At 41.7% G+C, this 24,231-nt stretch overlaps 1 long non-coding RNA gene across 2 annotated transcripts in view; it reads left to right on the top strand.

Annotated features, from left to right (window-relative positions):
- The window catches only part of LOC125167935 (uncharacterized), a 79,121-nt gene extending 58,354 nt beyond the window's left edge, over nucleotides 1–20,767 (top strand). The window contains exons 7-8 of one of the 2 annotated variants that reach the window (XR_007153000.1): nucleotides 2,428–2,634; nucleotides 20,640–20,767. This is a non-coding gene — a long non-coding RNA (uncharacterized LOC125167935). Of the gene's footprint in view, nucleotides 1–2,427; nucleotides 2,635–4,194; nucleotides 4,292–20,639 lie in introns of those variants that run through there. The other variant, XR_007152999.1, reaches the window with a different exon arrangement.
- Nucleotides 20,768–24,231: the final 3,464 nt, after the last annotated feature.

The following is a 24,231-nucleotide window of genomic DNA, read 5'->3' as shown; positions in this document are numbered from 1 at the left end:
ATATGCAGAGCTATGCAACCATCACCATGATAGATTTTAGAATATTATATCACTCCAACATTGGTAAACTTCCTCATTACTTTCTATGTTTCGATGGAGCTCTGTATTTGGTCATTGTGTATGTACTTAGAGGACCCTTTCAATCTGGGGATTTGTTCTTCAATTCTGGGATATCTTCTGGGTATTATTTCATGATAATTTCCTGTATCCTTGCATTCCATTCTCTTTCTAAAGTTCCTATTAGTCAGCAGGTGGATTGCCAGGATTGATTATCTAAGTCTTCAATCTTTTCTTTCTTATTTTTCATTTCTCTTTTTATACACTTTCTAGATTTCTTCAACATCATTGTCTTCCTTTACTTCTAGTTATTTTAGTTATCACTTTTTATTTCCAACAGCATTTTCTAAAGTGTTTTTGGAAGGCAAGTGAGCCCCTTTGCAAGCACTTTTGGTTGAGCCTACTCTTTTGTGAAATCGGTTTGCCTTCTTCCAACCACTTACTGTTGTTCAGTGCTATCCACTTTCTTGTTCCCTGTGTGGTTGTATGTTTATACATATTTTTAATGTTTATTTTTGAGAGAGAGAGAGTGAAAATATGGGAGGGGCATAGAGAGAGGGGGACAGAGGATCTGAAGTGGGCTCCATGCTGACAGCAGAGAGCCCAGTGTGGTGCTCAAACCTAGAAACTGTGAGATCATGACCTGAGCTAAAGTTGGATGCTCAACTGACTGAGCCACCCAGGTGCCCCACATGTCTTCTTAAATATCTTAATATCATGCTAGAGTGGTCTTGGGAGTGAGAGAACATCTATGCTTGCCATTAGTCTACATTTGCCCCTATTTTTCTGTTCCTTTCTGTTTATTCCCCAATGCTATATATATGTTTTCAGTGTATAGCCATTTCTTGAGTTCCAGATACACAAATTCCTGTGGGGAAAAATTCCGCCCAAAAGTCCGTACATTTGTGGCAAAACCCATCACTTCTTTCTAACCTGTTTGTTCTTCTGAGTTCTCAGTCTTGGTGAATGGCATTGATATTTATCTAGTTGTCCATGCAGGAAAACAGAATCATTCTTAATTTCTCCCACTTCTTTACTCTTATGTTGCATTGTTCCCAAGTTCTGTTGATTCTTTCAATGTCTCTTATCTGTCCTCAACTTAGCACTCTTGCTGCTATGTATAGTTGAGGTCCCTATTATAACTGGCCTATAATATTGCAGTAACCTTGTCTTTGGTTTCTCTGCTTCTCATGTCAATCAGTTCCTTCTAATCCATTTCCCATAATGCTGCCACACTGCCTTTTCCAACATTGGTGTTTGAATTCTATGAGGGCAAGAAATTTTGTCTTTGTTCACCATTATATCCTCAACTCTTTGAACAGTGCCTTGCTCTTGATAGGCACTCATTGGGTATTTGTTGATTGGATAGGTGAGCACATCTGATTTTGTCACTCTCTTGCTCAGGATTTTCAATGCCATACCCTACCCCTCATCACCAAGATGATCAAATCATCTTGGTTTCTTATCACGGCGTGATCTAGCACAGGTCTAACCTCAGGTCTCACTTCTTTCCAAATCATACTTTTCTCCTGTTAATACTGAATAACTTGTCCCAGAGAGCATCATGCTCTTTCAAGTCTCCAACTCTTTGCTCTCTGTGTGGGATACCTCCTGTTCCTTTGCCTAGTTGGAAAGTTAAATTTAATTGTTAGAGTTTCATCACAAGAATTACCTCCCTGACAGAAGCTCTTCTGGACACTCAATAAAACCTCAGGCTTTCCTTTCTTTATGACCTCATCATACATTGTATACCTTCTGTGGGAGACATGAGTACTTTCATCAATCTTGGGTTCCACTCTACTTCTGGGCATTCAGGAACATTAAATTTCCCTGTTTCTCTGAAATTACATATGGCTGGGTGACTCTCTCAGGCCAATATATGAATGGAGTTGTGTTGACGTGTATTGAAGAGCTGGAGTGTGGTTCTCTATCTCCTCCTCCGTCTACCAAGACTGCCAGCCAGCATGGAGTCTCTTAGCCTGTGTGTCTGAATGAGGGTGAAGCAGAGCCCCCCATTTGCTCATGATGGACACAGAATGTGAGCAAGAAATAAACCTTTATTGTTTTAAGCCGCTGAGATGTTGGGGTTGTTTGTTGCTGCAGCATAACCTGATCTATCCTGACTAATATATCTTTATCATAGTCATTACCTTATCTTTTAACATCAGTTGACCATTTCTTTGAGGTCAAGGACTATGGAGTGGGCACTTAAAACATTTGTTAGTTAGTGCTAGGCTGGAATTCATGTATTTTTGAGCATCTGCAGCATACTTGGCACTATGCTAAGGATTTTCCCTGTGTTATTTCGTTGAATTTTTATAACAATCCTGTGAGACAGGAATGACTATTACTGGAATAATGACTTTTTAGGTGACTTCCTCAATGGTCCAACCTCTGGGGAGAGGCAGAACCAGCAGTCAAACCTCAGTGGATCTGATTCTGAAGCCCAACCGATTCTGTCGCATGCAAACCTAGGAGTGACAGATGAAGAAAGATCTGGCTGCTGGGAGGTTCCTGTCAAAGCAGACTTTCCTGTCATGAGCTTGTAAAGTACAAATAAATAAGCACCGAACACATGTAAGTAAATAAACAAAATTGGAAACATATTTTTAGCATCTAATGGGAAATGGGGAATTCTTTAGATAACTTTACAGTTTTTGAGGAAAAGCCAGTCACATACTGTGCATTCATCAAAAATTCCATCCGCAGTCCCGAGTGAAAACTAGCCCAGAGCACTGCTTGCTTGGCCCAGTTCTGGTTGGCAGGGCTGACTTCTGGACCGGTTTCCTCGGTGGCCTCTGTGAACCTGTACTGATGACCAATGACAAGGCATGATCACATGGCCCAGCCTCTAGCCTTGGTACGGTGTTCTCAGAAACATGTTTCCTCAAGAATGCATCAGCTGGGGGCACCTGGGTGGCTCAGTCGATTAAGCATCTGACTCTTGGTTTTGGCTCAGGTCATGATCTTGTGGTTTGTGAGTTTGAGCCCTCCATCAGGTTCTAGCCCCATGTTGGGCAGAGCCTGATTGGGATTCTCTCTCTTCTCTCTCTCTGCCCCTTTCCTGCTCTCTCTTTCTTTCTCCCTCTCAAAATAAATAAACATTAAAAAAAGAATGCATCAGCTGGATTTTCAGGCAGTTTTTAGGTGATGCTTTGAGGTGGATGGATGACGGAATGAACACATGCTCAAAGCCTCACTGAAGTATGGGTGGATCATGGCCCACTGAGGGAACAGCCACAATTGAGGGGCTGGGCTCAGGCCAGAGAGTGCTTTCAAGAAGGAAGCAATAGCAGTCAGAGAGATAAAGGGACTGAATGCCAAGAATTGCCAAGTGGAGGGTTTTCCCTTGTGTGTAAGAGCACCATGGAAATCAACCTCAGAATTGGAGTTGGACCTAGAACAGTCTCATTTTCTTTAAGCTGTTATGTTTCACTCCCTGTTTACTTTTATTTGTATTATTGGTGCTTTCTTCCTACTCTGAATTTTGGTAGCATGTAACATTCATGTGGTATTTTTCATGTACTACTGTATATAATGTATATAATAAACACATGTACTTGGCAAGTTGTCATTTGCACAGTTTCCATGTCTTTTGAAAGCAAAGAGCAGAGCTTCTATACCTTTATGAGAGTCTGACATGAGGCTTCACACATTTAAAGCTCTGCTGGCTTTCCAGTTTTTGCCACCTCTTTGGGGAAATAGCTGCTGGTCCCCAGCAGTATCTTTGATCTTGAGAGTATTAAGGACTCAGCATATATAACATAAGCATCCTTTGCTGGTCAGATTTACCTTGGGAAATTTACAGGGAAGGGTAAATGCCTTAGGATTGGCTAGTTTGAATAATTTTGGCAAGCTCTGGGCTTTAGGGGTTGGTCTCCAGATGTCTAGTACCTGGCCATGGGGTGATTTAGGGCAGAGGAAACCTTGGCTTGGTGTGTGTGAGTTAGATAGTGGAGGTGGTTCAGGACACTGGCTCTGGATTTGTTGGTGTGCAGATGAAAACCATCACAGGCAAGTTGTTTCTGTCCCTAGGGGCAGTCTCTCCCAGCCAGCAAGGTCCTCAAGATGTCAAAGCATCATAAAATATAGAGAGTAAAAAAAAACCCCATGATTAATATGACCTTACTTTTGTAGGGACTACTGCAGAAAATTCGGAGAGCCCTTTCATGTAGACCCTTCCTTCAGTTACTCTTCTCAGCAAATGTGATGAATGGAGATGATCATCCCCATTTCACAGGTGAAGAAACCAAAACGGCTTGCCCTTGGGCATACAGCTGGCAGCTGAGGGAGTAGGGATTTATTCTCACATTCTGCTATTCCCCGGGGGTTTATTGCATCTCACAGGGGAGATGCTTTTGTTCCATCTGCCACTTGAGGCACCACTGAGGTTGTTATGGTGCAGGGAATGTAAATGGTGGTAATTAGGCCTGTGGGTTTAGCCCAGGCTAAACAAAGGGAAGGAAGTTCCTCTTGTCTGGACTAGTGCTCATCATCCCTCCACTTCCTTTATTCAACTTTAGCGTCAGCTGGAAGGGTTTCCTTTTTCTCCCTTAAACTAAGCTTCCAGTTTGGACCTACATCAAAATCCAAGGCGAGACGTAAAAACCCAGGGGTGCTGCAGATTTAACATGCTTGTAGTTGCTTGGGGCAGCCTGAAGGGCGGCAGACAGGGCTGGGGGGCAGCCAGGCTGCACCCACCGAAGTGTGCCCATAGCTGGACACTCCAGTCAAACCCAGTGGAGAGAGGCCCAGGATGGGGCATCGCCTCCCTTGTGAGGTGTTTGGCCCAAGGGGGAGTGAGCGGAATGTCTCTGTGCTGCTTTCCTTCCCTTCGAGGACAGTCCCCAGCTCTTTGTGTATGTTGGTGACACACTGGTGACTTAAAATTTCAGCATCTATTTGTTTTAGAATGCTGTACGGAGGCAAGGTTGTTGTTGCGTTATAATGTTTGCTTAAATGACTGCCCAGAGGATATCTTTAGATTCAAATAGAATGCCTTTGGGTGTGTTACAAGGGCCAGCTAGATAGGTCGTGTTGTCAGGGTCGGGTAGATTTTAGGTGTGGGGGCTTTGGTGTGACACCGTTGACCTTCAGTTCTTGGCACTGCCCCTTCCTGACCTTGTGGCCTTGGGCAAATGACTTAACAAGACCTAGCGCTTTACAGTGTATGTCAAGGGCCATCTACTGTTTCTAAGCTTTGTGCATAAATAAAGGATTCTTGGCTGCATATGTTTCCCATTCATCACATTGAAAATATCCTGCCACTCCTTTCTGGCCTGCCAAGTTTCAGTAGATAGGTCTGCTACTACCCTTATGTGTCTACCCTTGTAGGTTAGGGCTCGTTTATCCCTAGCTGCTTTCAGAATTCTCTCTTTATCTTTGCATTTTGCCAGTTTCATTATGATATGTTGTACAGAAGATCGATTCAAGTTACGTCTGAAGGGAGTTCTCTATGCCTCCTGCATAGGGTAACTTTTAGTCCTTACCATCACCTGGTGAGGAAAGTACGCATACTGTCCTCATTTTGCCAGTAAGGCAAACTGAGGTGCAGGGAGGTTCTGTAACATGCCAAGGTCAGACACTAGTAAATGACAGAACCAGGATTCACATCCTTACAGTCTGGCTCCTGAGTCCATGGTCTGAACCAGTGTGCTCCACTATTGCACTTGAGCTTGTAGAACTTTGGTTTCCTTATCTGTAAAATGTGTGCTGTCCTAATCCCTGCTATGTGAGGTTGCTGGAAGATTGAGATACTACGTAGAAAGAGGTCAGCACATAGTAAGAGCTCAATATGTTTTCTTTTATTACCATTCATTGTAAGCCAGTGTGTGCTCTTATTTTCCCCCAGCTGTCTTTCCCTGTGCCCCCTCTTTGTGGCCATAGGAAGTAGATAAGACTAGAGGGCTTATGATCCTGGATACATTTAGAAAACAAAAAATATTCCAGAGCTTATAATAACTGCTTGAATGTGCCGTTGTCCCTGGTGCCTCCTGACTCTGGTCAACCTCTGATGGGGACCTCACACCACCTTTCAAGCATATGTGGTGCATCCATGTTTTAAAACCAACACAAGTCCCCCCCCAACCCGCACAGTTTCACTAGCCACACACACTCTGCCCAGCCCCAGGACTTTCAGATGAGGGGATAAGTCCAAAGCAATGCCCAGAGAAGCCCTGGCTTAACTTGGCGTGACTTGACCTGGAATGGTGTCAAATCTTGCAGGAGGAGTGCCTTCTCTTTGGGCGGGATGGGGGGGAGGGAGAGAATCTGCTGCATCTGCCCATCCTTGGCCCCATCCTGCTTCCAGATTCCCTCTATGTTCAGGTGCATTAGTCCAGCAGGGAGGAGGGGAGCCCAAGACTTCCTGTAGGTGGATTCTCTGCGGCCACAGGAGGAGTTGAAGTAGTTTTCCTGGTTACTTTTCTGCCATTGTTACAGTAATCTGAGGAGACACCATGCCTCTCTTAACCCCATCCCCTCTTTTTTTTGTAAACCAGACAGGATGCAACAGATTTATACTACTATAAAAAAGAGTTTAATGAGATGTAAGGGAAGATTCTTGCCTAGAAGACTGATTAAAAGGCAATGAGAGGATGAAAAACTCTCATCCATGTGGACTTTAAAACCTTGAAAAAATAGCTTTGCTAGTTAAAAGAATATGCATACATTCTTCTCTTAAAAACCTAAGAACATATCAATCAATTCTCCTTCCACGTTCTGGAAAAAAACGCTCTATCATTTTGAAGTCTTTTTTTTTTGACCCATTAAAAGCTGCATATGTGAATATTTTGTTTCGCAAAATTGAGATTATTCTGTGTTACAGAACATTCTTTTATTTACATATTATATTTAACTTAAGAATTCTTGGGGCGCCTGGGTGGCGCAGTCGGTTAAGCGTCCGACTTCAGCCAGGTCACGATCTCGCGGTCCGTGAGTTTGAGCCCCGCGTCGGGCTCTGGGCTGATGGCTCAGAGCCTGGAGCCTGTTTCCGATTCTGTGTCTCCCTCTCTTTCTGCCCCTCCCCCATTCATGCTCTGTCTCTCTCTGTCCCAAAAATAAATAAACGTTGAAAAAAAAAATTTAAAAAAAAAAAAAAAAAAAAAAGAATTCTTTCTCATCATTAACTGTATTTTGTTAGAATCACGTCGACAGTTTAAGTACTAGGCAGCCACTGGTCTTGTGTGGTTTGCAATGAGTGAGTCAAGATGTTGGATCAGGAAATCTTGGAGAAATAATCCTTTCTTTAATAGACACTGCCTATTAATGTTGTGCAAAGTGTGTTTCCATGATACATTTCTAGCAGCGACTTTGGAAGGAAGGTTGTTTCTGTGTGTGGGCAGTTAGGAAAGGCTGAGACACAGAAGAGGATGGGGGAGGAAGGTTGTGAGTGCACTGGATGGAGACTCACAAGCACCTGGGGAAGTGAGGAGGGTTGGGGCTGACAATCTGAACCCAAAAAGATTTGGCAGCCCACTTGAGGTGTGTCCGTAAGCTTTGCAGGTAAGCTGAGAGAACTTGGGGTAATGGTCAGTGCTGGTCACCAAACATTCACCAGCTGATCTCCTTCTAGGTACATGGTGGGGTGGTACTTCCTCTGCTCCCTTGTGGTTCATATGGCCATGTGACATGGTTTGGCCAATGAAACGTGAATGGGAGGGATGAGTGTCATTTTCAGATGGCAGCTTTAAGAGTCGGGGCATGGTTTTCCATTTTCCCTCTGCCCTAGTGACTGGCAAGATTCCAAAGAATCGCAGACCCATGTGGGTCTTAGCGCAAGGTTGACACAGACAAGGGCCCACAGCAACCTATAACGGACACTATCCTTTGAAGGAGGAAGTGGAGTATGCTCATGGGTCCTTATAGGGGGCTGATGAGGGACTCTGGGTAGTGGTATTTGCCCCCTGTGGACCCAGATATTAGAACAAAAAATTCAAGAGACTGAGCCTCAAAGGAGGGTAGAGTCATCTTTCCCAAGAGAAATATCAGAGAGAAGAGGACCAGAGGGTAGTAGAAGGCATTTAGGAGTAACAGAGAATAGACCTGATGTGGGCCACATTAACACAACCACCGTGGCACTATCTGTGCAACCAGATAGTGGTAATGGGACCCAAGAGTACTAGAACAGCAGTGGAGAAAAAATTCCAGCCTGGGGCCAAAGAGGGTGAGCTAGGATCCCACCTGTGATGGTTAATTTTATGTGTCAGATTAGCTATGGTGACCAGTTGTTTGGCCAAACACTGGTCTAGATGTTGCTGTGGAGATATTGTGGGGAAGGGATTAACATCCACAGTCAGTTTACTTTAAAGGAGATTACTCTTGATGATGTGGGTGGGCCACATCTAATTAGTTGAATGCCGTAAGAGCAGAACCTGGGGTTTCCAGGGAAGAAGGAATTCTGCCTCAGGATTGCAGAGTTAATTCCTATTGAGTTTCTGACTTGCTGGCCTGCCTTAGAAATTTCAGACTTGGTGTCCCCAAAATTGTGTGAACTAATTCCTTAATATAAATATCTTTACATAAATAGATATCTCATCTCTGTCTCTCTCTCTGTGTCTCTGTCTCTGTCTGTCTTTGTGTCTCTGAACTTTGAATGCATGAATCATCACCTTTAGTGAGAAGACTTGCAAACAGGTTCTTAGAGATACTGGCAAAAATTTCACCAGACTTGGCCACAGTGTGGGCCTGAATCTGCCTCCAATTAGAATCTTAGTAGTTCTCAATGCTCCAGATAAGAGGATGTTGATTCCCTCGAGCAAGAGTGAGGAAGGTGCCAGTAGGAGCTGAGAGGAGGGAAACCTAGTGTTTAATAGTCACCTCTATTTATCATCTATCTATCCATTCATCCCACTGAAATGAAAATGTCTTATTTAAAAATTTTATATTAAAAGTAATCAAATTAAGAGCCTTAGCAGGCCCAGGGACCCACAGCCAGGCTACTGAATGGTAAAGCCCTGTTCTAAGGAGCAATTCAGAATTTCAAAAACTCCATTTTGCCACAGTTCTCATTTCCCTCAAATTGTTAATCAGACCCATTAAACAAAAGCCAAGTTGCTCTTCAGGGATTTTTTTTTTCAGCCTTTTAAAAATCTTTTTCCCATCCCAAAGCTGTTCCATATGTGTAGAAAGGAGCTATCAGCTTGAGTTCACATTCCTGCAATCACGTTCCTGGGGGGGACAGACCACAGGACAGAAAACCATATCTTTATGGTTGTTTTCCTTGGAAGCCAAATGAAAGTTTTCAGGAAACTCAATTCAACAAACACGTATCAGTTGAAGGTGAAGTTGTGAAATGAGCCTATTTTGTACTTGGCTGCTTTTGGGGGGAACCTCTGTCATCTTCATCTCATCTCTTACCCTCAGGTTCTCCCTCTCTGTCCCCAACTTCCCTCTGTGGCCCTTTGTGCCCTCAGCTTGCCTGTATTCAGCCCCTCCCTGCCCGCCAGTGTCTGGACAACACCTGGCTGAGCATGGGAATTTCCTCTTTGAACTATCAACTTTTCTTTGGCTTCTGTTCTAAGGCCATTGGTTCTCATCTTCAGGTGTGTAACAAGAGTGACTTAATGTACCCTTGCTGATGTGCTTGCTTGCTCTCACCTAAGTCAGGGAGTTACCTAGCCCCACCAAAAGGCCTTCTTTCTTACCAACTGATGAGGATCGGAGCAGTCACTTCTCAAATGCCACTCCTCTGATGGTATGTAGGAGTTATTCACACGTGCTCATGAAAAATAGTAGTTAAATACTTAAGAATTTTCTTATCTGGTTATACTAAACTGTTAGCAGTTTGAAATTGGTCAGAGCAGGAGTATTTGCCCCATTGGAAACTGGTAACTGCTGTAAATCAGATTTTTTTTCTCCTTCAGAGAGCCAGCTTATCAACATGTCATTGTGCCTATCCCTCCTCACCTGCTATAAGGTATCCAAGTGATGTGTCACCAAAAAAATCTCTGTAGCCACAGGGTATGGGGTGTGGAAGTTGAAAGTTGGAGTAGAGGAACTTCTCACCTTTTCTGTAGACAAGAAGCCCTTTTATCATTCTTCCCTTGTGTCCTCATTAAATTTTATGATGCTTTTGATTACCCTATTTTATGATTATGATCTGCCATTTATTTCTTGTTTGAATAACACCTTAATTGTTTTCTTCTGGGTCTTGATTGGAATCTCCTTTGGCAAAGGTGATATCTTATAATAAGAGAAATATTTCAAGAGCAACAGAGTAAGATTAAAATTATCATGCTGAGGAATCATGGAACACAAAGGAGGATATGTTTTGGTTTGTTGAATGTTAACTGAAGCTGAAGGATACGACTTAAAGGTCAAAGTGAGCCTGGGACTTATTGACTGAGCATCAAAGAGAGCATCTTGGAGACTGAGAAAGGCCCAGGCCACTTCTAATTTTTAGGTTTCTAGAAAAAAAAAAAAGGACAAATGCCTTCATGTAGGCAGACCCCTTCAAAAGGATGAGTGGTTGAGTTCTGGAGGACCAGATGCTCCTTTTTCTGGAACCCACCATGGTTGGAACATGGAAACAATGGCTTTTTAAATAGGATAACTGTCTGCTTGCCTCTTCCCTAGACCTTAGGCAAACTGATAATGTCATCTGTATATTGTGTCTGTAATCCCAACCCCTGGTATAATGCTAGGTACCCAATGGGTGCCTCCATAAGTAATGGTTTAAAGTAAGGTCCAAATGAGAGTAAAGGGCAGAGATATCATGTTAGTACTAATTAGGTCTACATTCTCCAGCCAGTGGTTCCCAAGCTTTGATTTTATAGGTGTATCCAATTTTTGAATAATTTTGAGGAAACAGGATAGCCAGACTTCTTATTTTGTCAAGTAATGCCATTAAAAACTAGTTGACAGCTACTATCTCCTAGACTAGTAATTTATTAAGAAGAAAAATATTTTGACATGAAAAATGAGGAACAATGGACAGTTCTTCCCAAGAAAGGAGATGGTAACTTTCTACTGATGATATATATTGATATACTGATATTTATTTATATGGTATATATGCTTATATCTTTCCTGGATATTGGAGAACTTGAGTCCTGAGGACTTAGAGTCCAAAGAAAGTCTTTAGATAAGCCCTACTTCTTATTAAAACAGCAAAGATAAAATAAGGTAACAATCATAGGGACCACTCATTGATTATCTGCCTATTAAGTAGATACAGGTTATTCATGTATTCATTCGGCCTATGAAACAATGAATATGGAAGCCATTCAATGGAGTAAATGCCTGAAACAGGATATCCTTGAACAGCCGCAAGTCAGGACTGGTCTGGTTTTGGGTTCTGAGGGCACTGGGAGATGGGAGGGATGTCCTATTACCCACTTTGGGTTGACAAAGACAAAATGATTCTGGGTAGTCCCAAATTCAAGAATTTTCCAGGGTCCTTAGGATCAAGCATGATATAGTTGGAATGGCAAACCTAGGGACACTCTGGGGGATTTTGGGGTCTCTATCCCATTATCCCTAAATGTGAGAGTTTAACTGGCATACTGGTAATGTCTACAAACTTGATGTAGACCTAATTCTAGGGATTTGGCTGAATCTTAGGAATAATGTGAATATATAGATTAGCTGTTTGTTTTACTAAAGAGGAATCTGTTCCTATGTTTGAAAACATACTTTGGGTTTCTTTGTCTGGAATCTTCACTTCTCAAACATTATCAACAGACTTTTATTGAGTCAGCTACTCTGTGTAAAGATAGTGGTAGATGCTACAGGTGATCCACAAAAGTTTAAGGTATCTTCCTTGCAACCCTCTTGGCCATTGAAGCCTTCAGTCTAGTGGGGGAACTAGGATAGGTTGATGTTATATTAAAGTTCAAGCCAAATAAACTGAAAATCTCAACCAGCAAATTAGTATGTAAAAATGGCAAGTTAAGAAGAGTATAAGCCAGAAGATCTAACATTCATAGGAAGTAGAGAGATTTCTGGCTGGAATGTTTAGGAAGGTTTTAAGGAGGAGGAGGGCATTGGGATTTGAATGTTGGAAAGAATTTCAGAGGTAGGGGATGCATCCCAAGTAGGAACTGTGTAAGGTGGGAGAGAGGGGCATAAGGGATAGAAATTAAAACAGTTTGGTTCTGGCAGAGGCTAAGGGAGCAGTGGGAGATGAGGTTGGGATGGACATCCATGGGTTGCTGGTATAGAATGTTGGTCAAGGGGCGCCTGGGTGGCTCAGTCAGTTAGGCGGCCGACTTTGGCTCAGGTCATGATCTCATGGTCTATGAGTTCGAGCCCCGCGTCGGGCTCTGTGCTGACAGCTCAGAGCCTGGAGCCTGTTTCGGATTCTGTGTCTCCCTCTCTCTGACCCTCCCCCATTCATGCTCTGTCTCTCTCTGTCTCAAAAATAAATAAACGTTAAAAAAAAAATTAAAAAAAAAAAAAAAGAATGTTGGTCAAAGGAAAATGGGTTAAATTTCTGAAAAAATGAGAACCATCAAATATTACTTGTTTCCTTTTTTAGAACAAAATGGCAATATGATAAATGGGAGGGATCCCAGTTTGTATAGTCTAGCTTCCTAATGAGACGGTGCCCATTTCCTTTGGATTGGCGGATATGCACGTGGACCACCAGGTCCAGCCACTGAGAATGGGGTGGATTAGCTTGAATTCTTTGGGCACTGAGTTCATGCTTGCTGGAGTTTGGGGGCTGGGTGTAATTTCCTTTAGAGAGAGCATAGCTTTGAGCCTCCTCCACTCAACTTGTTTATAAAAATCCTGGAGAATGATTTTCCAGACCATGGGTGGAGGAAGCCAGTATGTTTAGTAGTGATCCTATAAACAAATGAAGATGCTTTTTGCAATAGGAGCAGACAGAGAACTTATTTTTGTGATTTGAGGAAACTGCTAATTTCTGGGATGGCTGAGGCAGAAACGGTTGATTTCTTCCTGTGCTGATTTTTTTTTCTCCCAGGGAGAAAATTACTTATCTTTACGGGCAACACTTAAAATCTTCTCATTTCAAACTCAATGTGAGTGTCTAGAAATTGACACAGCGTGGCTGTGTGATTCTCCTGGGAGTTCAGCTCCATTCCCCCTGAGTGAAGAGAGGGGAGAGAGGAAAAAGGAATGATAGCCTTTGTTTCTCCAGAGGGTGTGTCGTGATTTCATATCAGAATTGCATCTTGCAGAAATCGTTGTGAGATTGAATCTTCAGTTTCTCATTAATCTGACCAGTCTGAAGAACTATAGGCTATATCAATTAGTCTATATAACAAGCTCATATATCCTAAAAATTACTATTTTTTCTTCTATTAATTTTTAGAACAACAACTGGCACATACTGTTTGGAAATTAGAATGAGTTAAAGTAGAGAGTGTGGCCCAAAGTAGGGTGACACCCAATAGCTAATCTTTTACTGAGACAGTAATGTTGGGATCCTGGCCAGAGGACAAATCTTCCATGCTGTCCTGTCAGGCAGTGGTGAGTATTATGGGACAAGTGGTCCCCGGCAGGGTTGACTTTGTATACAGATGGACAGAAGATTGTGCCATGCAGGCATCTCTACCTGGTACCTGAAATTCATCATGCCCAGAAAATAGGGATTTAAATGATAATGTCTGATCTGGAACACTTGACACATCATTGACCTAGCAGAGTATAAGAGAAACCCAAGAATGGGTGGAGGAAGAAGACCTAAAGACAGAATAGCTGAGGGGCCTGTGCAACCCGCCCCTGAGCAGTGTAGACATTAGAGGATGGACAGGGTGAGAGGAGAGGGCTGTGGACCACCAGGCACTCCTGTGAAAATTCCCATGCAATTCTGCCCCTTGCAGAAAATGCCCCTGATCTACAGTCCCTCTCGCATTATTTTTCTTCAATAGTGATTAAACTGGTTATCCAGATTTGCTGTCAGATACCTAGGAGTAAGGGTGGTAGGATAGGAGGTGGGTTCTGAAACAAGGAAGAAAAATCTGAGAGAACTTTTGGAATAATCCATCATTCTAGGCAATACACACTTAGGCTTTTTCTGTAAGATGCCAGGTTTGTGATCTAGTTTTAGTCCCTTTTCATCTACCTAACAGTGTGCCAGGCCCAATGTGGCTGTCACAAAACACAGATTTCTAAAATGTTCCAGCAAGAATTGTTAGTGATCATTTGGTCTAGAGGCTTTTGAACTTTTTTTTTTTTTAAGCGGTGTAATCTTTTCTTCAAAAGAAACTAAACCAAGAAGTCCAACATAAGAACATTTTAAAAAGGAGCAGTGCTGGTTAACCCCAGGGGCTCTTCTGAGGGGGCTGAGCAGAGAGGTGAGATGATTTTCCCAAAGTCGTAGAAGTTGGGAGTGATTCAGCAGCCCCCAGTCTTGGTCTCTGAGAATCCAGTTCCCCATCCACTGCGCCATGTGGCATTAAATAAACTGACAGTCCACAAAGCTGAGTTGGAGATCTGTTGGTGGGAAGGGATGGTTTGGTGCTGCATGTGGTTTGTTTGTTTGTTTGTTTTAATCTTCAGAGGAGGGCAAGATGAAACCTGGGATGGTGAGGTTTCTTGCATATTTGACTCCGGAGACACTGGAGAGAGAAAGAGTAACGCTGTACCAGAAGGAAATTCTGCTTAAGTCCATTCATGGGATGGTGATTCCCTCTTTTGTTGTACTCATATCTTTTATTTATAGTACATATGAAAGTGTGTACAACGTCTGTGTATAGTTTAAGAATAAAAATATGAATACCTATGGATCTCCCCCTCCTCTTTAGAATATTTCTAAACTATCAAATCTCCCTGCTCCTCTTGAATCCCCACCCTGCTTCCCCTAACCACCAGTGTAAATTTTGCATATTTTCTCACTTTTCAGTATAGTTTTACTACCATATTTGCATTTCTAATCAGTATACTGTTTCGTTTTGTCTGCCTTTAGCTTCATAGATACAGAGTCATGTCTTGTCTTCTGCTCAGCATCATGCTCTAGAACATTTATATCATTGCAGAAAGTTCCGTTGGACTGTACATCTCTAGATATTTATCCATGGTGTCAAGTGGAGATTCATCCATGATGTTAGTCACTAGTATTCATCACTGTATAATGTTCTACTTCCTGAATAACCACCATGTACTTATTCATTTTATAGTTGCTGGATATTTGTATATTTCTAGTTTTTTTTCTCCTCCAAAATGTTTATATGAATATTGTACCTGTCTCCTAGTGCTAGAGCTTCTCTAAGGAGAAGCTCCTTCTACCCAGGAGTAGATATGCTAGGTGACGGATGGAAATAAGTTCAATTTTTACCAAGTAGTAACCTAATAACTTCTCTCCTTCCTTCCATCTTTCCTCTGTCCCTTCCTTCTTTCTCTCGACGTTTCTTTCCTTCCTACCTTCCCTCCCTCATCTCTTCCTTTTCCCCTTCTCTCTCCTTCCCTTTTAATTCTTTCCTTATCATTGGACATCTGTTTAAAATGGATTAAGTATAATTTTTTGCTCATGAAACACTATCATCATTGGACTATGCAGGATCCTCTCTGTTATTCATCTATCTACCTGTTAAAGAACATTACCATCCAACCAAGATGTAGATATTCACTGATTACTTATTAATTATTCATATCATCTTATCCTACCCTACTTTTTTGCCTCCCATGCAGAGGTAACCACTACCTTGAATTTTATATTATAATTTTTTTTTTGCTTTTCTAAGAAAAGTTATCTTTGCATACATATATGCTGTGATATTTACCAATTGGTGTAGCGAATTACCTCACGATGCCAGTATCTTTAAATAATAGCTATCATTATCTTCTAGTTACTGTGGGCCAGGAATTCAGAGAGGGTGAGGGCACAGCAGGGGTGGTTTGTCTCTGCTCCATGATGTCTGAAGTCTCAGCTAGAAGACCCAAAACTGGGGGCTGAAATCATCTGAAGGCTTGATAGAGGGTGGAGGATCTCTTTGACGGTGGGTCACTCACGTGGCTGGCAAGGTGAGGCTCTTTGCTTCCTCTTCATGTGGTCTGTGTGTATATGGGCTTTCCCACAGGACTGCCGAGTGCCCCCCATGACAGGGCAGCTTGCTTTAGTGAGGGTTTCAGCCACAGTTTCTTCTGGCCTAGATGCCATCTCAAGGAGTGACATGATGAAAATCATAACATTTTTCCATTTTCTTGTTCAAAATAGATAAAGGTCTTGAATATGTGGGAGAATAAGCTATTCAGGTGAATTAATCATTTCTGGATTACCAGATGCAATCTAGAAAAGGGCACAGGAGTCAATGAAGACATTGGTTGCAAAAGATTCAGCAAATTATGGTCATCATTTAGGCGTGTTGGAAATGGAACAGCATTGTGTTACCATTATGGGAGAGAAAGATGGATTCACCCCCTGACAAACTTTGTTCTGTGTTTGAACACAGGCACCGTGCCACAAGAAAAGAAGAGATGCTTCCAGAAAAGAAGGCTATGGGTAGATAAATAAAATTGAAGCATGAAGGTGGGAGGTAAAGAGATGGAAGGGGTCAGGGAGAGGCAGGGGCTGTATTTATGAGAACAGGTGAGAAGGCCAGTATTGTTCAGCCTATAAAAGTAAAGGCTAAGAGTTCACAAGTTCTGAATTTCTAAAGAAATATTCTTTGAAAGGCAAACTTAATATAAAGAAGACCTATTTCATATGGGGTAATGTACTTTTGTTTCTCATTACTCGAGAATTAAGGGAAGCTCTATAAATACAAATTTACAATGGTTATATGTTTATGGTTAATAGAGTTGGCTGTGGAGGGAACAGATTTTTAATTTTTTTTTTAAGTTAGGATCTGACTTTTTGAGACCACATCAAAAAGCATACTGTATTCTTCCATAAGATGCTTCTTGGGATCTCTATCACAGCTATTATCCTGATCCAGAAGAGCAGCTCTTTCGTCTTTATAGAAGAATTTGCACATGTCTTAAGCATCTTCTGGTCTTCCAAGATTGGTTATATTGGAGAATCTACAGATGATGCTAGCATTTGGGGTAGTGATAAGAGCTGGTGCTATGACAGCCATTGGTAGTTCATACCTTTTTGCTAAAAATGGAATGAGGGGGGCCAGCCCCTAGACGTTGGGAGAGATCACAGAGAAGACTGTGGACTCATAATTACTGCTGATGTCCAGTGACATTGGCCACCAAGTTTGAACTCTGTGCAGATGGAATCAACATTAAGACATAGAGTAAGAATTAAAAAAAAAAAAAAGCATCCTATTAATATAATCCCCTCTTGGACCACCATCATTTCCATAAAGAGACCAATATAACAGTGGATAAGAATGAGATTTTCTTATGTATTTAACATGCACCATCCAGGAAATCCAAGGACTGTTTTGTCTTGGGTTTTCAACTCCCATCTCTAAAAATAATATATAACATAGGGGCGCCTGGGTGGCTCAGTCGGTTAAGCATCCAACTTCATCTCAGGTCATGATCTCCCGGTTCGTGGGTTCGAGCACCGTGTCAGACTGTGCTGGCAGCTTAGAGCTAGGAGCCTGCTTCAGATTCTGTCTCTCCCTCTCTCTCTGCCCCTCCCCCACTCATGCTCTCTCTCTCTCTCTCTCTCTCTCTCTGTCTCTTTCTCTTTCTCTAAAATAAACATTAAAAACATATATAACATTTAACCATATGATTCAAGGAACTAGGTGCATTCCAATACAATAGGCACCTTTCCCTATATCACTTTATAAATGATAGAAACATCTGAATGTTAATGCCCCAGGACCATAGGAATACAGATGAGTTGATGTTTAAATGGAGTCTTCAAGCCTTAAGAGGGCAGGCACTGTGTCTGTCTAGTTCATCATCATGTATCTATTTTAGTGGCTGGCAGATAATAGATGCACACAACAGTTGGATTAATCAATAAGTAATGCAAGAATGGTTTGGGATTTTCTTTTCATTTATAGTTATATGTGTGAAGTAGAGCTATTGGGCTTTTATATCTCAATTTGTCAACACCCATTTAGTGGTTATTTAACTCTGAGATATTGTTCAGCCTGGTTTTGTTTGTTCTTTAAAAAAAATCAACTAGGTAATTTTGGTGAAAATGAGCATCTGGAGAGATGGAATTGGACTCTTAATTGGAGGCTCTAAGAACATTCATGCTTGAATTCTTCTGGGGTGAGAGAGTATCACCCTCCAGATCTTAAGAGTTCTTAAAAGGGAGGTGTAGTATTTCAGAAACAACCCTTTCAAGCCTTAATGCCTTTCATCAAAGGCTTTTAAAGCACTTTGCCTTTAACTGGGTCCATGTCTACCTCCTGCCTAGCTTACGCACATGCCTCCCTTTGAGGTCAGTAGAGGCTAATAGTGCTGAGAAAACAAGTCAATGTATGTAGTGGAGGTTACAACCTAGCCATATTTCGTTCTTGCATATGAGTGGGCATCAGAGACTTCAAATAATTCAGTGTAGGGCAATATGAAATCAAGCGTGAAGTCCAAAGAAAATCAGCTGCTAGATGAAAGGAATTCAGATCTCACAAATTAGAGCCTTCTCTGAATGGAATAGTTTGCCATGGGAGGTAGTGAGGTCCTTGTCATTGGAGATATTGGCAGTGCTGTGGTGGTGGGCATGAGCAGACCTACACTCAAGACGGAGGAACCAGCTTCATGGACAGTAAGAACCCCCTGCCCTCCATATCTATGAGTTTTTTAAGTCGCCCTCTCCTTCCTGGAACAAGCCCTCAGAAATCCTCAGTTTACTTGGATGCTCACCCACCCACATTTCCCCAATATTACTCAAGTTCAGTGAGAAAGAGGCAAATGACTCCACCCTCTATAAAAGTCTAGTTGGAATCACAAATGAATTTTAAAAAGAGCTTCCAAGATAGGTTTTGGACTAGGGCACATTTATCACTGCTATTCCAAGTGAGGACCCTGGGCCCTGAAGGAATCTGAATCACCAATGATTTGGTTGGGTTTCCTATTCTATGCTTGTCAAGGCAGGACATAGCACTAGTAGATTTTATCATGGTTAATCAAGTCATCAATTGTCAGTGTTGACTTTTCTTGGGGATCTGTGCCTGAATGTGTTTGCTTAGTCTAGTGAGTGGCTCTCAAACTTTAGTGTGCATCAGAATTACCCCGAGGGCTTGTTTAATGGCAGATTTCTGGGCTCCACCCTCTGATTTTCTGATTCAGTAGGTCTGGGTTGTGGCCAGAAAATTTGCCTTCTTAGCAACTTTCCAGATGTATTAGTTTTCTAATGCTGCTGTAACAAATTATTAGAAATATAGCTGCTTAAAACAACATAACTTTATTATTCCATAGTTCTGTAGTACAGAAGTCCAAAGTGAGTCTCACTAGGCTAAAATCAAGGTGTTGGCAGGGTTGTGTGGAGGCCCTAAGGGAAAATCTGTTCCCTTGCATTTTCCAGCTTCTAGGGGCTCCTTGCATTCCTTCACCTGTGGCTGTCTTCCATCTTCAAAGCCAGCAAGGACTGGTTGAGTTGCACTGCTCTCTGTCTGGTTTTTAACTCTTCTGCTTCCCTCTTCCTCATTTAATGATCCTTGGATTACATTGGGCTCACATAGATAATTTTTTGTTTTAAAGTGAGCTGATTAGCAGCCTTAACTTCACCTGAAATTTAATTATTCTTTGCCATGAAACAAATATTTGCAAGGATTAGGATGTGGATCTTTGGGGGGACCATGATTCTTTCTACACTCTGCCAGGTGATCGATGCTGCAGGCCTGGGGACCACACTTTGAGAACCTTTGGTTTAGTGACTTGAGACACTAATTAGAGGGTGCATAGTTATGAGGAAGATTGCTTGTCAGTAAAATTGGGCAGGAAAATGCATGTCTTATGGAAAATTAGCATTTTGTGTGGTTTAAGTTTTTATCAAACTTTTATGTAAAGTACAACTTTGTGAAATGTTAATCCCAAGATTCTTGTGGACCTCCAGACAGAAGGATCAAACAAAGGCCTATGTCCCATGACTCCAGCACTCTTCCCTGCCCCTATTAGTCTAATTTACCCCTTGTATCTGTATTGTCTTTGCTGCTGTCATGATTATTACCTGTCACATTGTTCTCTTACCTATTGAGACCCTGCTCCTTTTTTAATACTCAGTTTGGAGCCTCCCTCTGTCATGATGTGTTCCCCAACTGCTCTAGCTAAACGTTATCTTGCTAGTTTACTAGGTGCTCTCATACATGAAATAATTTGTTCCCATAACAGTGCTGTGAGGTGGGTAGTATCTCCATTTCACAGATGGAAAGAATAGGCAACCGCACATTTTAGTGAACTGCTGAGGTTCATCCAGCACTTGCAAGTCTGGGGACTCAGTCTCTGCAATAGATGGAATGTTCATGTCTCTCAAAATTCATATGTAGGAACCCAACCCCCAGCATGGTGGTATTTGGAGGTTATTAGGTCATGAGGGTGGAGCCCTCATGAATGGGCTCAGTGTCCTTATATAAGACACCCTAGAGAGCTCCCTGGCCCCTCCCACCGTGTGAGGACACTGCAAGAAGACAGCCATCTGTGAATCAGGAACTCTTTACTGGACACCAAATATGCTGGATCCTTGACCTTGGACTTCTAGTTTTTAGAACTGTAAGGAATAAATGTTTGTTGTGAACTACCAATATATGGTATTTCTATTATAGCAGTCTGAACAGACTAAGACAGTCTCTGGGGCTGTGATTCCAAACCTGAGCTTGTCTGGCATTGTGCAGAAGGATGGGCATTTTTCAGGAAACTCACAGCTAGTGAATTCCAGGTTGACTGACCACGTCTCAGCCTTAGGTAAGCTCCTGAGGCCAGGACTTCCTCTGTAAGCTCCTTTCCAGTCTGTCTATGTTCAAGGAAAATTCTCTCTTGTTATGCTGCTCTTTATTGGGTTGCATTTTTTTTTAACTCTTGTAAATGGAGATAGAGTTCCTCGCTTATGAATTTAACTTATCAAATACAAATGCTGTCATTATAATTATTATGTGCAATTGAGATGAGCTGCTGTTGTTCATAGCTTTATTCCTGGAATTTCAAAGAAAGAGACTATTGGAGTGATGGGAATCTCAGATTTGGAACAAGGTTTGTTAAAATCAAACATTAACAGCCGTGTGTTTTCTGCAGTCTGTAAACTCTGTGTTCCACAACATAAATGATCATTATTTTTTTCTTTCACTTAAAAAATAATCTTGATCATTAGACCCATGATTCAGATCTGGGTGAAAGGTTATATGATTAGACTTGCTCTATGGGAAAGGAGAGGGAAGAGGAGGGCCAAGCACCTATAAAACATTATAACCTCAGGGTAGTAATTTTGTAAAACAAGCATATGAGTAGATGGTGATTCAGCACCAGTCTTCCCTCTGCCTCCCCCCCCTCCCCGAAATTATATATTTTATTCTTGGGTGGGTGAGCGGGAAGGAAAAAATGGTGGATGGACATGGGATTAAAACGTAGACCTAATGATTCCCTTTGTTTTTTCCCCATCTCTGCTCTTGCCTAGAAATTCCCTGATTCCTCTGCCTTCATTTCCTTGAGGATACGGATGAATAGCTTGGGATTGATGTTTACCTGCTATTTGGGAAAGCTTGCTGGGTCAGTTCCCCTGAGTGGTCATGAGACAGTGCCCAGCTTAGCAGGTGTGTCCCTGAAGTACATTTGTCATCAGAAAGGGAATTCCTCTTTGTTGCAAATGAAATGTGATTGCTTGTCAGATGAGTAAGTACCCACGAGTCCTGGGTCCCTGCCAAGCTTGTTCAGGTTGGCTGTTGGAGATATTCTGGGATGTAAGGGAACATTCCCTTGTAAACCCAGGGAGTATAATTCACTGTAATGTGACTAAAACTGTGACACAAGATTCATCTGCTTCACATTCCTAGGTTGTGCCTTGAGCATTCAGAAGAAATGTTACATTAATTGGTTAAAATATCAGAATGCAACAGTTTTTAATGTACTCCACCATGTCCTGAAGCACTGTCAGAATATGAAATCGACTGGGTGAATTTCCTCTTGAGTGACAGCTATAAGTATCTGCAAAATGGACTTCTAAATTTTCAGTGGTTGCCAAATCAAGATACTTCTGTAAGAAGAGACCCAGGTTCAAGATTAATGGGTAAAAATGACTTTGATGGTGATGATAAAGAAATAATAGTAATTAACATTTGTGGAATGTTATTTACATGTATTACTACACTTAGTTCTCAGAACAACCCAATGAAGAAGGTGCTATAATAATCCTCATTTTACTGGTGAGGAAGTTGGAGCTTAGAAAGCTTAATAAACTTGTCCAAGGTGACACAGCTAGTGAATTCCAGAAATGAGACTCAAACCAGTCATTCTGACTCTAGAAACTATTTTATTTACTGTCTCCTTATATTTCCAGGTTTAGTTCATATTTCTTTCCTCCTACTCCCCTCCCTCCCTCTTTTTCTTCTTCCCTCTCTGCAGACTTCATTCTTTTCCATTTGTTCATTTTCTTTATATTTTTTAAATCTCCAAACATTGAATAAGTACATGCTCTGTGCTGGGCATGATGTTAAGAGGCAGGAATTCAAAGATGAGCAAGACTCAGATCATACTCGCAAGAAACTTGCAGGTACCTTTGCTTCTTTACTGCCACTTTCTCTTCCTCCTCCTTCTCCATCCCCCTCCGCTTCATCTTCATCATCATTGGCAGATGTAGCAGATAACTGAGGCCACTCTACTAAGACTTATGAATTTTCCCGCTGAACATTAATTGCTGAAAGTATAAAAAGCTAGAAGGCAACTATTTCTTTGCCAGGGAAATTCTGACAGGAGAAAAGCAGACCTGAAAGGAAATGGTGCTAAAAATACCACCAAGATGTGAAGGACAGACTGACAGCCAGAGTCTTCAGAATGAGACGGTGCAAAGCCAGAGAAGGTGAAAATAACATTTGGTCCGTGATCACTCCTGGAATGATAATGATCTGCTTGTATGTGTCCACAGGGTGTGTGCACACAGGAAATGAGACGGTTGGGCAGAGTTCTTCAGATTAATCTGCCAGAAAGATTAAGGGGGACAGGGAGGGGAGAAAAGATGATGGATTGCAATTCCTAAATAGATTTTTTTTTGGGGTAGACTTTACATGCCATTTCAAACTCTGGGCCTGCTCATGAAAATCAAGGGAAGATGTACTTGTTTGAACTATTTTTAAATGTTTACTTTGTTTTTAATATCAACTGAATGACATGGATTGTTTAAAATGCACACTACCCACGGATCTAAAGAAACTCCTATGAAATCGTATGGTCTCTGGTGGAAGAATACAATGTGTTTCTTCTGACATTTTATTCCATTTCTCTCAAAGGACCAGAATTTAAGTAGAATTGAGTTTAAGACTATATTCCTGAGATTCGTGAGTTCGAGCCCCACATCAGGCTCTGTGCTGACAGCTCAGAGCCTAGAGCCTGCTTCAGATTCTGTGTCCCCCTCTCTCTCTGCCCCACCCCTGCTTGTGCTCTCTCTCTGTCTTTCAAAAATGAATAAACATTAAAAAAAAGACTATATTCCTGAGAGATATTGCAAGATCCAGGAAAGTCAAGCATGTAAAACAGTTTCTGACTTATTAAAAATGGTCATGAAATCATCTTAAGATCCCGACCCTGCAAAACCTTACCCTTTCTGTTTGGATGTCCAGTTTTCTTAAAATGATTTGTTCTGAGCTTGTATTTGTAGTCAGTCCTCTAAACTTAGTGCTAAAATGGGGTTTCTGCATATGTAGGTTTCTGCTTTTTTGGATTGCCGTGAATCACTGTGCTCCTGGCCAATTCTTCTACTGAGAGCCCTCGTGAGAACACGTGGGTTTCTTAGCAGGCCTTGCTCCACTGGAAAGGCAGTGTTCAGGTGCTATATTAGTCGATGTTCTCCAGAGAAAAAAAACAATAGGATATATATATCCTACTGATGCATGCGTGTGTGTGTGTGTGTGTGTATATATATAGAGAGACAAATTTATTAAGGAATTGGCTTGTGAGATTATGGTGGCTGGTAAGTCTGAAATCTGTAGTTCAGGCCAGCAGGCTGGAAACTCAAGCAGGGTTTTTACGTTGCAGTTCTGAGACCAAACTCCTTCTTCTTCAAGGAACCTCAGTCTTTGCTGTAAAGTCTAAGCCCTTCAATAGATTGGATGAGGTCCACCCACATTATAGAGGGCAATCTGCTTTACTTAGAGTCTACGGATTATAAATACTAATTACATCTTAAAAATACCTCCACAGCAACATCTGAAC

The sequence above is a fragment of the Prionailurus viverrinus genome, chromosome A1, assembly GCF_022837055.1.
Source record: "Prionailurus viverrinus isolate Anna chromosome A1, UM_Priviv_1.0, whole genome shotgun sequence".
NCBI lineage: Eukaryota > Metazoa > Chordata > Mammalia > Carnivora > Felidae > Prionailurus > Prionailurus viverrinus.
This window is presented reverse-complemented; position numbering and strand designations above follow the sequence as displayed.